The sequence below is a fragment of the Euleptes europaea genome, chromosome 8 (genome assembly GCF_029931775.1).
Source record: "Euleptes europaea isolate rEulEur1 chromosome 8, rEulEur1.hap1, whole genome shotgun sequence".
Lineage (NCBI taxonomy): Eukaryota > Metazoa > Chordata > Lepidosauria > Squamata > Sphaerodactylidae > Euleptes > Euleptes europaea.
This window is the reverse complement of record NC_079319.1, coordinates 17,529,577-17,546,969: the sequence shown is the minus strand read 5'-3', so window position 1 is coordinate 17,546,969 and position 17,393 is coordinate 17,529,577. Positions and strand designations below refer to the sequence as shown.

General features: G+C 41.0%; 1 protein-coding gene across 1 annotated transcript in view; it reads right to left on the bottom strand.

Annotated features, from left to right (window-relative positions):
* Positions 1–17,393, bottom strand: part of TRPS1 (transcriptional repressor GATA binding 1) — a 281,041-nt gene that overhangs the window by 255,121 nt on the left and 8,527 nt on the right. The window lies entirely within an intron of this gene.

Below are 17,393 nucleotides of genomic sequence, written 5' to 3'. Positions count from 1 at the left end.
CTGCAAGTTCCCCACGGCATCCAAATTTTACAAGCGCTGCAAGGGCCTGATTCAGATTGGGATCACAGCACAGGAGACGGGTTCCTGCCTCCCTCTCCCGCAGCTTTTCCCCAAACTGCAACAGCCCTGGGGGACATTATTTGCCCCATCAGGAGGCCGCACATGCACTGAATGGTTGTACATGCAGCCTCATGTCAGGGAAAAAAACCTTTCTTTCTTGATTAGGAGAGGCTGGGTCTGACCTACCTAAAGATTAAGGATTGCTGACCTAACACATAACCTAAATGTATTCCCAGATGTTTATCAGCAGAAAGTCTCGTTCCCAGTTGGGCCATCTACCACCTTGGTTGCAACCTCCTCCTCTCTGTCTGCTGTTGCCCCACAGCCTTTCAACTCTTATCAAGCACTTTGCTACCAAAATCATTCACCTCTCTCTTACCATCCTTAAATCTCTATGCTAGCATCCTGTTCTCTCCTAGATGCAGCACAGTCTATGAACCCTTACCTTTAAAGGCTAATCCTCTCTTTCATGCCCCTGTCCATTAACGCTCCAGCTCCACCATCCTCAGCCACCCCAAGTCATGCTTGCTCCCTCAAACTTCTCCCTTGCCTCCCAGGACACCCTCCTGATTCCATTTCACCCACTTCCTTCAAATCCCTCCCCCAAAACCTACCTTTTCTATGAAGCCGTTGGCACAAGCCTTTAAACCCTATCCTCTCCTCAGACAAAACCTAAGAACACATCCCTCTCCTGCTCATTCCCACTATCTCCCTAAAGTGCCTTAGAGAGCAACATGTTTTTCAGGTATCAGCTTTCGAGAGTCAACGCTCCTTTCATCAGATACTGGACTCGAATCCTACCGAGGAGGAGGAGGAGGAGAGTTGGTTTTTATATGCTGACGTTCTCTACCACTTGGGAAGAATCAAACAGGATTACCATCACCTACCCTTCCCCTCCCCACATCAGACACCCTGTGAGGTAGGTGGGGCTAAGAGAGCTCTGAGTCTAAGAGAACTGTGACTAGCCCAAGGTCACCCAGCTGGCTGTATGTGGAGCAGTGGGGAAACCAACCCAGTTCACCAGGTTAGAGTCCGCCGCTCATGTGGAGGAGTGAGGAATCAAACCCGCTTCTCCAGGTTAGAGTCCACTGCTCCTAACCACCGCTCTTAACCTCTACACCACGCTGGCTCTCTAGAGCATTCTAGTTTTGTGTACAGCACTGAGAGGATATACACAGCTGAACACAGAAATCTGGCTTGTAATTTCAGTTCAACACTAGGACGACCTTAGGCCACCATCCTTCACTGCTACTTGCAATATGACAATAAAACATGAAATGCCTCCTTGTGTCATGAGTATAGAAAAACAAAGTTGTGTCATTACCCACTCTTGGCCTAGAATTAAGGAAGATCTGAATACCTTGAATACAATGGGTGATACAGGACATCAATGTGCCCATCCCAGAATTATCTCATGTGAACAATGGGAAGTGCCCACCCCAAACACACACACACACACGTACACACTCTTAGCTACCTCCATTACAAAGAAGTAAGCTTCACCAAAATCACCTGGGGCTTACTTCCAAATATTAAACATGTTAAGAATTGGGAAATAGATTCGGTAATGGACTGGTTGTTACCGGTGGCAAGAAACTGGCATAGGTCAACTATCAACCTAGCTTATTGAGACTTAAACTGGATAGTAATTTTTTTAAAGGTATTAAGAAGTTTAATTATAGTAAGTGTCTCTTTTTAAAAAATAACATAGTTTACATGAAATTTGGATTTTGTACAAACAAGTGAAAGCTCACTTAGAATCTGTTAAAAATCAAATTATGAGCATTATCAAATACATGCGAGTTACACAACAGGATTCCTATGCAAAAAAAAACTTTCTACTGCAAAAATATCTGACTTCTAAAGCTAAGATAAATAAACGACATAATTGTGGCCTTCCTAATGGACCCAAGGATTATCCAGTTCAATAGCGCCAGGAGATCGTGTCCTGTGTTTCCCCAGGAACATCCACAGAAATCATAAGAGTTGGAAGGGACCACCAGGGTCGTCTAGTCTAACCCCCTGCACTATGTAGGAAATTCACACCCCCAGTGACCCCCTACTGTATTCCCAGAAGATGGCAACAAAAACCCTCCCTGGGCATGTAAGAAAGGGCCACGAGAGCCAAGCACTGATGCAACCCTTCCTGTCCTCTGCCAAAAATTCACAGAATCGGTATTGCTGTCAGATGGCCATCTAAAGCCTCTAATTAAAAACCTCCAAAGGAGAGTCCACCACCTCCCGAGGAAGCCTGTTCCACTGAGGAACCGCTCCGTCAGAAAGTTCTTCCTAATGTTTAGCCAAAAACTCTTTTAATTTTGATTTAATTTCATCATGGATGGATGACGCTGTACTCTGAACACTACAATAAGTACAGTACTGAGATTATAAATATATACGATTCTACTAACCAAAAAGAGTTAACATTTACTTTCCACAGTGAAACCCCAAACATTTTGCCCAGTCATTACTGGCCCTTGCTTATGGAATCTTTGGTACAATTCTAAGAACACTTTCCTGGGAATAAACCCCTTTAAATAGACCTGAGTGAGATTCTGAGTAGACCTGTTTAGGATTGCTCTCTTAGACTTCAAGGAAATTATTCATATTCCACTGATTTCAATCAATCCACCCAGTAAAGGTTTTCACTTAAGTTGTCTCAAGTGGTTATATGCGGTGTTTTAAAATTTGTATACAGTGTTTGGAAAACTGATCAAAAAGCAGTCCATACATTTTACAATAAATCAACAAACTGGTTTTTAATGGATATATGCATGCTCTGTTCTTCTCTCTGAACAGCTTTGCATTATTTCTCACACCGGGTAACTCACAATTTGACTCAGTAAACCACTCAAACAGTACATTTTAGAGGGTAGTCTTAGATTCAGGGTCACCCTCATTTCAGTAAGTCCAAACTTTTCTGCCCAGTAAAGTGTTTGAATGGACAATTTTGGCTGTTGCTTTCTCTTTTTTTCACTTGAGCTTTTAGCAGTATACCATTGTTTATACATTTGATATTCATTGCTACAAGAGTCACCAAATGGACTTGCTGAAGGGTCAGAAGGTTTAGTTCAAATACATGTTTCAGTGAGAAAGACTGTAAAGATGAGTCATCTTCTCACTATGGGATGGATCAGGCAGATCTTTTCTGCTAATGATGGTAGCATATCTCTGAACTAGAACCCTTCGCGATTCAGGAGGCCCTTGCATCAGGAGAACAGTCTTGTGTCAGGGGAATTCTTCCACCAGAGGAAAGAGTCGCTGCTAGCAGAATAGATCCAGAAGATCCCCGTTAATCCACATTTTAAAGAAATGTTAACACAGATTTCGATCCCCATTATGCAGAACTGCAGAATTAGCAATGTTTTTGCTGTTGCTTAGTTGATCTGCACACAGGACTTTATCCCAAGGGTGTCGAACTCAATTGTTACAAGGGCCGGATATGACATAAATGTCACTTGGTCAGGCAGGGCCATCCCTCGCCAGCCCAGATCGAGAGTGGGGGTGGTGGCTTCCTCGTAGGTCAGATAAGAGCTCTCAGGGGGCCTGATCCAGCCTTATGTTTGACACCCCTGCTTTATCCAATGGCACTTTCTGCCATAGCGTTAGCACTAATATGGATCCTGTACGAAGTATAATCAACAACAAATTTTTAATCATTGCAATCTTGCTCACCCAAATTGAAAGCTAACATTTTAATATTAAATTTAGACCACAGAAATGCAATCATAGTGCTCTCATAGGATAAGGGATCCTCCTGTCTGAAAACATTCAAATTGCAATCGTTTCTTCATCAGATATTCAATCATTAAAACACGTAATTGTTACCTAATCTATTGATCTTTATTAGGAATGTTCTGGTCTTCTTGACTTCTAATTTACAGGTCCCAGCTTACTCAGATATTTCATCTATACACAGGAATAATTAGAAAATTATTACTGACTAAGTTTATTGGGGAGCGGGATTATGTTAGGATAATGTCTATCCTAACTCTGGATTCCCTGGATGGTATACAAGAGGGAGTCATGCTGAACTGGTGCCTGTGAACAAAATCCCCAATGCACTAAATCATAGAAACAAAAACCTGGAAGGGACTCCAATGGTCATCCATGTCAAAGCTTCTTAAACTGTGGGCCGCGACCCCATATGGGGCCACGTAATTGAATGTGGGGGTCGCAAAAACAAATTAAATTTTAAAATAAATTTCTTTATGATTTATTATCAGTAAATGTTTGATTTGCATACCTAATTTATATACCAATATACCTGGGGTCGCGTAAAAAAATTTCAGGTGAAAAGGGGTCGCGAGTGGGAAAAGTTTAAGAAGCCCTGATCAAGTTCAACCCCCTGCACAATGCAGGAAATTCACAGCTATCTGCCCTCCATCTCCCTCAATGACCCCTACTCTATGCCTAACGAAAGACAAAAAAATCTCCAGGATTCCTGGCCTAATGTGGCCTGGAGAAAATTTCCTTCCTGACCCCAAAGTGGCGATCGGCATTACTCTGGGCATGTAAGAAAGGGCCTCAAGAGCAGAGCACTGGCTCATCTCTTCCTGCCCTCCCTCTCATGATCTGCCTAAATTCATAGTGAGTCACAGAATCAGCATTGCTGTTTAGATGGCCATCTAACCTCTGCTTAAAATCTTCCAAAGAAAGAGAGCCCACCATCTTCCGAAGCAGCCTGTTCCATTGAGGAACCACTCTACGGTCAGGAAGTTCTTCCTAGTGTGCATAAAAACTCTTTTTATTTAATTTCAACCCATTGGTTCTGGTCCGACCTCCTGGAGCAACAGGGGGAAAAAACCCTGCTCCAATTCCCAGATTTTATGTAGAGCATCTATCAGGCAGTTTGGTCCTATGAACTTTGGATTTTTTGCAGCTAGTTACGATTTCAAATTTACTTACTTATCTATATAGCCAACACAACAAGAACAAACCATCCCAGTGTGCTGTTAGGGATGATCCGGTTATTCTACCCCCCCACACACACACACACACATCCCGTAAAATGTTTTCAAACCGAACCAGTGAGATACTAAATATTTCCCCCTATGTCTAAATTTGTTTTTATCTAGTTGGGAGTATGAACATAAAATTACTGAGACAGTTGGCAGCACTGTTGTAGCATCTGAATGTCTACGAATCATTTTTTCCCCTAAATATCAATTTATATCTCATTTTGGTAATTAACTGTTGAAAAGGTACATTATTAATCGCAAAAACATAAATCTACAAGTGTAATTTTTTAAAACTACTGTATTTACAGTAGTATTCTACGCAGAGTTATACCCTGCTAATTCTATGGACTTAGAAAGGTGCTTCTCTGCACTGTTAATTCTATTTTGAAGAAAGCAAAAGAGGAGAAAAAATAGCTGGATCCATTAGCAAAAAAAGAACCATGTTGGGAATACATTTGTTACATCTATTTTCTAGCATCTGTTCTCAAGACTTTTTTTTACTGATTCCTATTGATCTATACACTATTCTTATATATAATTTCATTACCACTCTGATAATAACGAGATAATTAAATACAAGACAGGGCATGCGTCATGCTGGGGAACCTTTCAGCTAATGAATTGTAAAGCCCCAGAACGCTGAAAGTTGAATATATCTGATGCCACAGGGAGCAGTAATATATCATTAATGGCTCACTGGGTCCCCCAACAAAGATTACAAAATGTTGGAGCACTTTCACACGCTCCAAAAGAAACCTCAGATTGGTTTAGTGCAGTGGCTCACAGGTAGGACGAACAATGCAGAACAGGGAAAGATTATGACTGGATAGTGGCTAATGCTAAGCCTTTGCTGGCCATTATGTTACTGGCTCCAGGAACCTCGACTTCAGCAGATTCAGAATGGACAACACTCAAACTGACCATGTTTTGAAGGACTGAGAAACCCCTCTGGTCAATACTCGTTAAACACATATATTCACATTGTGTTCAATTAGTTTTGTCATGCTGGACTGAACAAGTATGCGAAAGAAATTATATGATTATCTGAGCATTCGACCATTCTACCATGCTTCCGCTTCCCAGCTTGCTAAATTAAAAATGCTTCCAAAAGATCATTTCCAAGGGTGTGCCATGATGGGATCTGGATGGTGTCATCAGAAGATTACTTCTTGGTGCACTTATCCAGTCCATACTGCTGAGACAAGACACCACAACCATATATACACCCGAAAACAGTCTCAGACCAATGTGGAAAAACAGCTATCAGCAATGGTTTTCAATCTATATATTAATGGACACACAAAACATTTGGGATACACCTCTTAGCACAGCTTCGCATACTGGACAAGAAGGTGCAGGAATGACTCACAAATCCACTTTCCGTATTTCCAAATGAATATAAAGAAGCGCAAGTTGTATGTTTTGTCCTTGTTTAAAATGTTTTCATTCCGACATTTAATGTACAATGACTGTCATAAGCTACCATGCATTAGATGCCACGCATCTGTCAAGACAAACAGCCAGCACAAATACAGCTGATTTCTTCACTTTACAGTGCAATCCTAAACACTTCCATGCAGTTACCATGATGCAACTCTGTTTAGGATTACACTGTAATTCATAAAAAAAAAAAGTCAAACCTCAGTAACAGGTGCCATCACAAAGTACTTCCCATACAAAATGCTACGAGTAAAAAAAAAATCCACAGACTGTTACCACTAGCTTTAAAAGTTCATTCTCAGACAATATTTCTGAATCCCATTCCTTCCTTTGCCCTTATTCTCCAAATAATTTATCTACAATCCATTTTGCCTCAATGCATCCAGCTATAAAATGGGTATAATGATACGCTTCATTTTGCATTGTCAGACACAAGCCAGTCTGGTGGAATGATATTACAGTGCTAGATATAAAAGCCCCACAGAAGTTCAGGGTATTAACAAATTTCACCACAGCAAGATTAAAAATCATTTAGGAGTCAGGTGGTGCCGTGTTTTGGCTGACATAAGCAACGGGGGAGGAGGATAATATTAAAAATACTATCCCAAGCTGGAATAATTTTACACCCCTTACTTGTACACAGATGCAGCTTCTAGTTTTCAGAGCAGAGACCGCATGTGCCACAAAGGTTAGATCTGGAACAGTGGCGTCCAGACTATGGGGGTCAAGAGGTATATGGGGGAAATCCTGTTGTTTTGCTGCTCATCTTTTCAGCCTTATCGGCAACACTCCCTCCTCTTGCTTTTTCCCCCCTTACATTCATCCTCAGAATGTAAAGGGCTTTCATTTATTTTGCTCCTCGCTTTCAGCCGTACAGGAAGGAAGAGGAAATAGTAGAAACTGACTATAAAAAGGGAGGGGAAGGTTATCGTGGCTGAAACGCAGGTGGCTCGTGCACATACTTGCCAATAGTTTTGGGGAGTAGAAACATGAGCGTAGAGATTTGGTCCCTCTACCACGAGGGCCACCAATTAGTACGGCTTGATGCCCCACAAAACTCCCAGCAACACACCCACAGTCATTATGTCAGTGTTCAGACATCACGACACACAGAGGTTTTGCCCGTGACAGGAACAAGCTGGGCTCGTGTGCGCCCCTCACTCCGTAACTTCCCTTCATGTGTGGAGCACAACCGAAGACGTCTGGACTTGGGAAGCCTTGAAATAAAGCTCCAATTTATCTTAATGTCTGAACGCAGGTGGCCGGGCAAACTGGAGCTCGCTTCCTCTCCACAAAACCAGGATTGTAAACCTCAGTTGTAATCACAACTTCTAAGGAAAGACAACATGGAAAGGTTGTGGGCACCTGTGCTTTCCAGACTTGGACCATGAATGTTCCAGTCCAGAGCCCCTGAAGTTAGGGAACATAAACAACACAGACCTCTAGAGAAGTATACTAAGCTAGATCCTACCTGCAGGCCATGGAGGCTTTTAGTTCAACTTCTAAAATCCCTCCTGTCCCTCCACCCCACGTTCCCACTGGTCGTCACTTGCACCCACCACAATCTCAGCTTCATATAAGATTGCCTCAGCTTCCCAATTGTATTGTTTGTTCAGTTTGGTCCACAATCCCCAGGATCCCTTCTCTATAATTGTACACCATTATAGTTTTCAGCTTTGCCGTCTCCTGCAATTCCATCTGAGTGAAAGGGAAAGATGATGGGGCAAGTTTCTGGCCAATGGCGAACCTCCCCGATACTGTTCTCCCACCACCCGAGTCCAACCCAAAAATCAGAAAAGTGGAAAAGAACTGGTGATGCAGCAGCAGTAGTTATCGCGAAAGGTGTGTGAATGTTGGCATACGGGGAGTCATTGCATTAGTTCTGCAGTATCATGCCTTCCCTATTACCAACACACCATATAGTTGCGGTCGATGACATTGTCTGCCATGTCAGAAGCTGAGAGGCCCATTCCCCAGCACACAGGATGCTGGGAGCCCAGTTCTCAGGTCGCGCCCAGCAATGATTTATCCAAGATTAACTCCCTATGTGACATGGCAGGAGATCCCCTCAGACAGCACCCTTGACCCCTGGCATCTTTTGAAGACACTGTTACCTGATCAACTGCTTCGGGTTGCTTCTGCAGTTAGATCTGCCCGCTTCCAACCCTTCACAAAAAAAAGAAGAAGCTGCCTCTATACGGGGCATCGAAACCTGCTGATCTACTAGCTAACAGCTTATCTCCTAAATGTGTCTTTGAACCAGGGGCAGATTCCCAGTCCCTTTAACCAAAAATACTGAGAACGGCGGGTGCTCTGTTCCTCTTGTTCAGCCTCCGGGGGGGACGGGGGACGGAGATCTAAAAAATTTTTTTTTTTTTTTTTTTTAGAAAAGATCCTATTATGACATACTGCCGAATGCTATGTCAGTACAGTCCTGAAATTTCATTTCACAATCTGTCATTATGGACACAAATTACTGAGAAAAGGAGTTTAGTAAGCTTACTGAGTTATTAAATTAGGATTCAATATATGCTTAGGGTAAGGGAGAAGCCTGAATGTTGCCTTTTGCCACTGGCACTTCTTTGACAAAGTATTATAAATACTACTTATACTGATCCCAGAAGTACACAGCATACGTGTTTCGTTATATTGTAACCACAATTTATCACTGCCTACCCAAAGGGGCACGAAGTCCCCTGCTGTACCTTTTCCATCGAGCCATGGTCAGTGACCAGTTTTCTTAGAGCATCCCTCTGAAACTACAGCAAGGCAGAGAGGACCAAGGTTTTAATTCCCAGCCCTCAAAATAGCACGAGGGAAAGCCCTGCAGACAGAGAACCTACTTTTTAAAATAGGGGGCCTCGTATACTCTGAGAATAGTACGTGTGGGCACACACGTACACACACTGTGTAACCACTCATTGTCAGTAATTATTATTCATTAAAACTTCCTTATTTAATAAAAGCAGGTTGAAAAGGTGTCCGATATGCCGCGGGAAGAAAAGCCAAAGTGAATCAGTAGGCCAAAAATCAGAAGAAAACGAAAACAGAAAAGCTACAAAGAGTATCTGAAGATAAACACCGTCTTTGCCTTTATAAACAAAGTACATATGCACAGCATCAAACCTTTAAAAATCTTTAAATAAATTTACTAGCCATCTACTCTATCAGTGTTTACTTACATTAGGAATAAGTGCCGTGCCACTTTTTAGTATGCAATTTATTTCTTTTAAAAGTCCAATTTCCCACTCGACCACTTTGAACACATCAGGCAGCCAGATTTAAGAAACCAGAATGCTAAGAAATGTGTTCCTCTGACGGCCCATCTTATAATCGTAATAACAATAACCATCCCAATAAAGAATTTTATATTCTACAATGAATGACTATAAATATTGTCAGACAAAAGCTCTATCGTTTTTTAAAGCACAGTAACAGTAGTGGAATGGTTCACAATTGTCCCAGATTGCAGACTGTACAGAGAAGGGACAGAGGAGAATCTTTCCATTCACCCTGAACTGTTCTTGAGAATCACACACAGCTTAGCTTTCCTTCTTCTTTTGTAAAGCAGCTGGAATATCTATCTTAAGAAGAAGCTCTAAAATATTACAAGAGGAGAAGGTAGACTGTAGAGTAACTCACAATTTACTCAAAAGTCTAAATATTTTGACAGGAATGGGGGAAAGTGCAAAACACCCCCCCCATGTTAACAAGTTTTAACAAAACCTAGGGGTATATATCAAGGGAAAGCAACACATTAAAGAGAGAAAAACTAGTTATCCCAACTTCTCTAAAGACAAAAGCCGTGAAAGTACATGTATTCCTGGCATTCCTGATACCTATAGCCCACAAGTAAAAATATATATTTTAAAAAAGATTAATCAGTATTGATATTTCTCACCTTGGCATTCCACTATAGAACAGTACGTTTCTTAAAAGCTATGTACGTCTGAACAATGACTGCACAAAATAGTCGCATTCTAGATCATAAATTATTATGTACGGAAGTGCCATCAAGTTTTAAGCGACTTATGGCGACCCCGGCAACAGTTTTCAAGGCAAATGAGAAGCAGAGGTGGTTTACCGATGCCTTCCGCTGTAGTCTTCTTCAGTGGTTCCCCATCCAAGTACTGACCCTGCTGAGCTTCTGATATCTGATAAGACCAGGCTATACCGTGCCCATAAACTATTAGTAAGCACTTAATAACAGAAGAATGAAGGGGTAAACTTTCTAACCACAGAGAACAAAAATGAAGGGCAAAGCCCCATCTCAAACAAAGGTGAGACGTATCTTGCCGTGTTAAATGGAGTCACACTTTCACCCACCATTTAAAAAAAAGCACAGTCTAGCAACTATCAGCAGTTCTCAATTAACAGGCCTGGGGCCTCATTTCTAAATCACGTATTTGAACTTGAAGTTATTTATAGCAACCCGGACACATATAGGGTTGGATCCAGAGTTTTTTTCTGCTGGTGAAAAATGAAAAAAGGAGTTCCATTTGATCACAGAAAAAGGTTATTCTGGGGAACACGGGACCTGCATCTACAAAAACCATGTGGGACAGGGACTATAGTAAGGAAGCAAATTGCGTGAAAAAAAACTGGCTGGATCCAACCCTGATCCAACCCTGTAGAGTCTTGAGGACAGGTCTTTCTTTTTTCTTAACAAACACCAAAACAATCTGAGTTCCATTCAGTGCTACATGCATCATCACAAGCAAAAGACTGTTTAAAACCATAACGCAGGATGAAGGCAAAACAACCAAAAGGTAAATGCCTATTTTTGACAGGGGATGATTTGCAGTGGTGTTCACAGAATTTGGTTTCTTTCTTTCAGTTAATTAGGAGCTTGTCTGAGAAACGGCACATCTCCCTGACAGCGGGAGGCGGGGGGAGCATCATTAAACTTATGTAAAATCATTACATGATATATGTCTCAATGTCTCATTCTCTACGTCACCCTCTGGAAACAAAACCAAACCCCTCCAAAAAAATCTGTGAAATATTAGGGAATAAGGGAGAGACACAGAAATTCTATAGCTTGCTAAATTACCATTTGAACAGGAAACAGTTTACTTGCTCGGGACGCAGAAGGATTAGATTTTAACTAAGAAAGACGCGAAAATATGTTGGGAAACTATCACAACCACTTCAGTTTTTCTTACATTCTGAATACCAATTTCTAGGACCTGTTCCTCACTCCCTTTGTCTCTCTCACCTCTCCAATCCTGAACGCTTTTACCTGCTTTAAATCAAGTCAACGCTTTTGTTGCCATCCCCTTCTCGGATAACGAATGCCCAAAGCAAAACCCAAGGTTAATTTTTAATACCAAAAAAGCCTCTTCTATCCTTTTCCTGCCTGGAAACAATTCAGGAGGCGCCTGAACACTCTTAAGGACCAGAGCCACTAAATGCGAATCTTCGCAACATTTTAACCGAATTTCCTTCGACATTCCTTTTGATGTGAAAAATAAAAGGGAAGAAACAAATAAATCAGCGTTATGCCTATAGAGTGGAAGCTGATTCCAGTTGTAAAGGCTTTTACTATATCGTTGATTCTTTGCTCTTGAGATGTACATTTTTGAGGCCATAAATGCCAAAAGTCCTAGAAGTTCCTTTACCCACCAATACTTTCACTCACCAAAACAAATTCCACAGCTATACCATTTTAGTTTTTATTTATTTATTTATTTTACTTTGGTGTTCAAAAATGTCTTGTTCAGGGTGACACTGAAGGTTTCTGAAACAAGTGTCTGTTTTTTTCTTTGGACTCTTTGCTCCTGAGATGTACATTTTTGAGGCCATAAATGCCAAAAGTCCTAGAAGGGCAGAGATTTCTTTACCCACCAATCCTTTCACCCATTAAAACAAATTCCCCAGCTACACCCTTTTAATTTTAATTTTTTTATTTATTTTACTTTAGCGTTATGAAATGTCTTGTTCGGAGTGACACTGAAGGTTTCTGAAACAAGTGTCTATTTTTTTTTCTTTCGACTGCAAGTGGTTCCAATTACATTTATGTACTACTCAGGAAAACCAACCACAAAGCAGTTTTATTGAGCTGACAGGACAACAGGTTGTTTGGAATAAAAGGCAGAAGGGGGGGTTGCAAGAGGTGCTTTCAGAGCTGTGGAATGACTAAAGCAGAATAAAATTACCAGGGACTGATTTGAAACCATTCGTTCCAACCATTTCTTAGCTAAACAAGCATCACCGCAATTCTTCAGGAATTTTCTACAGCCTTGCCATGAACACAGGACGCATCTACAACTACCGGACACCTCAGGTTACCATGTATTATTTGTAGTACTTTCAAAACTCAGAAACCAAAGAAAAGGTCTAATCCTGAAATTCTTTATGCTTGCTCTGGACTAATAACCAATTAGCTACCTGACTTGCAACTAGTTATATCTTTCTAATATCTAAGGCATCTGAAGCCACAATATTCCTTTTTTTCAAAAATACAAAAAAAACTTCCACTACTATTTTGCATCTAGTCAACCTCCGAAGCTCTCAAAAATATTCCACTATTCCATTCTCGTAATCTACTGAATCTCTACATCCATCAAATTTACCAAGAATGATGAAAAGAGTAACAGACGGCAAAAATATTTGGAACCATGATCAAGCAGTACTTTAAAACATTTGAATTGTGTCAAACACATTATCTCACTATACTAACAACCACCCTATAAATTACACCAGCATTATTAACCTCTTATAAAAAGATAGTCAGCTGAGACACAGAAACAGTGACTTGCTCAAGGTCGTTTACAGTTCAATCCTAAACAGAATTACAGCCTTGTATGCCCATTGACTTCAGTGGACTCAGAAGGGTAGAACTCTGGTTAGGATGACACTGTAAGTGAGTTCTATTTCAGATCACGATTTTTACCAGAGGTGCTCTGGGTTATGGCTCACATTCTTAGGACACTACTCCACACTAGACTACAAGCATAGTTGTCAAGCTTTAACCACTGATAAAATTACAAGAAAAAAGAAATAGTCAAGCAGGACAAATGCCCTGTGATTTGCACCTACAATAAAGTATGCAGAAGATAAGGTCTTCTAATGGCTATTATTCATTATAGCAAATAGAACTTCCATGTTCAGGGGCAGTGTACATCTAAATATCATCCGCTGGTGGACAATGTTGTCTTCTGCCCCTGCTAATGAACTTCCCAGAAGCCTCCTGACACAGCTGGAAACAGAATGCTAGGCTAGATGCTCTGGTTCAGCAGGACTCCTACACTCTTCTGAAAATTTGGCTTGGGGACAGGGTAGATTTAAGAAGGTGGGACTGTCTGCCAGATGTTGGGACCTCTTTTAAAGTCGTCAAGATTTGGTGTGGATCTTCCATAAGAATCCTCTCCTCCTGCTCTTCCTTCAGTCATCTGTACCATGTGGACAGGAGGCTAGGAGTAGCCTTGGTTGAGTGCCTCTCCACAATAGTTGTTTTGAAAGCCCACACACACACTTACGTTTCCATCAACTGATGTTTGACACTACATCTTGACGGGAAGCCAGTTTGCATGCCTCCAGCCACTTCTCCCAACTGACATTTCAACTGCGAGGTCAGGTTCTACTCCACCATCACCATGGAACTTTCCAAAGTATGCTTCAGCAGAGCATTTCAATAAACAAAGCAACAGAACTGTGGCTCTTATTTGGGGAACATGTGGGCCTTTCTCTGGACTTTGTGGGCATGTGTTGACCCAGCACTGAATCGCTACAGAGCGTGCCATTTCATCTGAGCCTTGAACCAAGACTCTGCTGGCAAGTTCCTAACCAACACACCCCTATCCAGTTTGAAAACAGGGACACAGATTTACTCAAATGAATTAGATTTAGGACTGAATACAGCCATAAATACAGTTTACAAGACCTGAGCAAAGATGTTAATTGTAGCACATTTTGGAGGTCATTAATTGATAGGGCCACCATAAGTTGGAAGTGACTTGACGGAACATAATGCACACGCAGCCATAAAGCGAATGCTTACAGCAAGCCATTCAACTCTCCAAGTACGCAGATCACTGAGCTAGGAAAGCCCATTTGTACAGCATCCTATGTACTAGCTGGATGGTAAAGCTTTTGCTTGGCACAGAAACTAGCACTACGATCTTCAACAAAGACCAAGTTCAGATGGACGATCCCTTCAATTAATTATATGAACGGCCACTATTATCTTAAATTCCTGTCAAATTCTTTTCTGCACATAAACCTGTTCTCATCCCAGACTTCAAGCTTGCATTCCTGTTTCATAAAACAATTCAATCAGCCAAGTCAAACTGAAGCATTGAGTTCGCTACCCTTTATTACTTCATCCCAACGCAACAAAATGAACTAAATAGCCGCTTAAGATTTCTCAACTTTTCCAGAGCCGATAAATACCCTCATCTTGATTACCTCACAAAAATAGTCACAAATAAAAGTGGGACTTTGGGGGTTATTTCCCCACCCCCAATCCCTCTCCTGTAAGTCTCTGTGTCAGAATTTTCATTACATCACAGTAAATACTTTAAACTCATTAAGGGCTCAGAAAGGACAAAACTAACACTGATGCTTTCTGTAAAAAAAAAATGTGTAACACTTGGGGGGGTTTGATCTGAGCATATTTTTAGAAGGGATATGTCCTATGTATATATACAGCGTAAAAAGGCTTTGACGGGGGAGAGTAGCAGGATAAAAATGGAGAAGCAACGAGAGACTGTATCATGCTTTGCAGATGAGAGATTGTCACCTATATAAAAGCAGAGTACCAAAGACCATTTCTTCTTGGTGGGGGATAAAATGACCACTGTAGAGAGGGCAGAGTTGTCTCTATTTAGAAACTCTTACCGATACCAGCGTTGCGTCGGGGGAAAAGAAATGTATGGATCTCTATCAGATTATGAACTGCAACATTCTAGCAGTTTTCTCAATAGTATAATTTGGCCTCTGCCAATTTAGAAATGGAGAGGGGAAATTCGGCATGGTTACCCAATCACTTTATTAATCTCAGTGGAAATCTTAATAGGATTGTCTCCGAAACTGGCCCACGCCAAAATCAAACAGATTGTTTAAAATAACTTCGCGGCACGAAGCCATCGACGTAGACAGCCTGATTCAGGGCAGGCATCATCATAGGATAATTTTCCAAACAACAGATTATTTTTCAGTGTTGTTTAGTTGCAAGCAGGATCTTCATTAACTACCCTCAAAAATAGCGCCTGCATCAGGACGCTATAATATTTATTTACAATGTCTAAAAAAAGACTTTAAAGTAGTTCACAGCCCTGAAAAAAAAAAGTTGCGCCCTTGACATGCACCTGGCGCTACGTATACACGCATAATGTAGCACATGGACTCTTTGGATGTAAAAGGAAAAAGAGACTTTCGCAATTCACGTTGATTTGAGGGAGGCAAACCAAACCTGAAGCACACATTGGTCCAAACAGAGGAATGCCATTCAACTCAGACATGTGCTGTTAACAGCTTTGGGTATAATTTATTTCCATAACCCTAGAAACATGAGATTCACCATCCAAAAAATAGTTGCATTCTTACAATACGCCTAGCCCCCATCCATGGGATTAAATTACATCCAGTTATTGGGAAAGAATACAATGTGCAAGTCCCAGCATAGTACTAATTACTCCATGGAAAGACATCTCAAAAAGCATCTAGATGGCACTAATTTTGTATATCTGCAGCACCTCATTTGGTGGGGGGAAGGCCTTCAGTAGATACACTGAAGGAACTGCGCCTTTCTCTTACCATCATCAAAGTATATTGGGAGTATATTTTTCAAAGAGATCAAGAGATGCGAACATCTGGAGTTTGGACAGCAGAACTTCCTTAGCGGAGAGCCATCCATTCGGGAATTCACTTCTCCTATTTGTTGAAAAGAGCCGGAGTTATCTGACCTTCGGGGCAAAGGGAAAGACTAATCTTTTTTTGCAGATTTTTGCCTGAAGGGGTCAGAGAGGGGAAATTTGTTTATCTGTTTTTAAGAGGTGAAAGGTTGACCCAATGTAGACCTGAACAATGGACTACCGTGCTAAACCAGTCTCTTATGTACATTATGTAAATCATCCAAATAATTCCAATCCTTTTTAAAAAATATATACTCATTTAAAAACATATTTATGGAGACAAAGATTTGCTTTTTATCGACTAACAAATGTGTACCATCTTCTGTAAATTTCTGGATTGTTTTTTCCATAACTGACCTCTGCCGACGGAGTTGCATCCTTGCCTTTATTGTTCTTTTGTGATGTGAAGACTGTTGGACAGTGTGAAAAGGGGCACACTTCAAAAGTCGTATTAAACAACATCAGATGGGATGCTGTTTTTTTCCTAATTTAGACTGTTTTAGATCACGGCAACATAAACTCCAACGGCATCCCAGTTTATTTTGCACTGAGCGTTTAAAATAAGGTTACATCTAGCTTTACCCGGCAACATTAATTATGGCTACAATCTTGTGCCCCTTTAAAGCCAATGAGATGTTTGCCACTGACCCCAATGGAACATGGGTGCCATTTACAGATTATAACTCTATAATAAGGATGGAAAACATCAGTGATACAAGCCAGTGTGGCTGCAGGATATGTCCTAGTCAGTGAACAAGTAGCACATCAAAAACTTTCTTAGGTTTTAATAAGCACGCACTGCACACTGATTCCATACATTAGGTTAGAAACAAGTAAGCAGTTCAGAATGTACAGCACAAAAAAAATCATACAAGAATATGCCAAGGCTGGGATGTAGTGTACTTTGTGTGTGTATGTGTGTGATAGAATCTACTGTATACGGGCTATATAGATACAGCCAATGATTTCAAACACTCGATTCCTTGTACTATATGATTCAAACCAATGCAGATATTTACACTGTTAGATCACTCCTCATTTTAGACCGACACTACTGCCAACAGTCGGGGGGGGG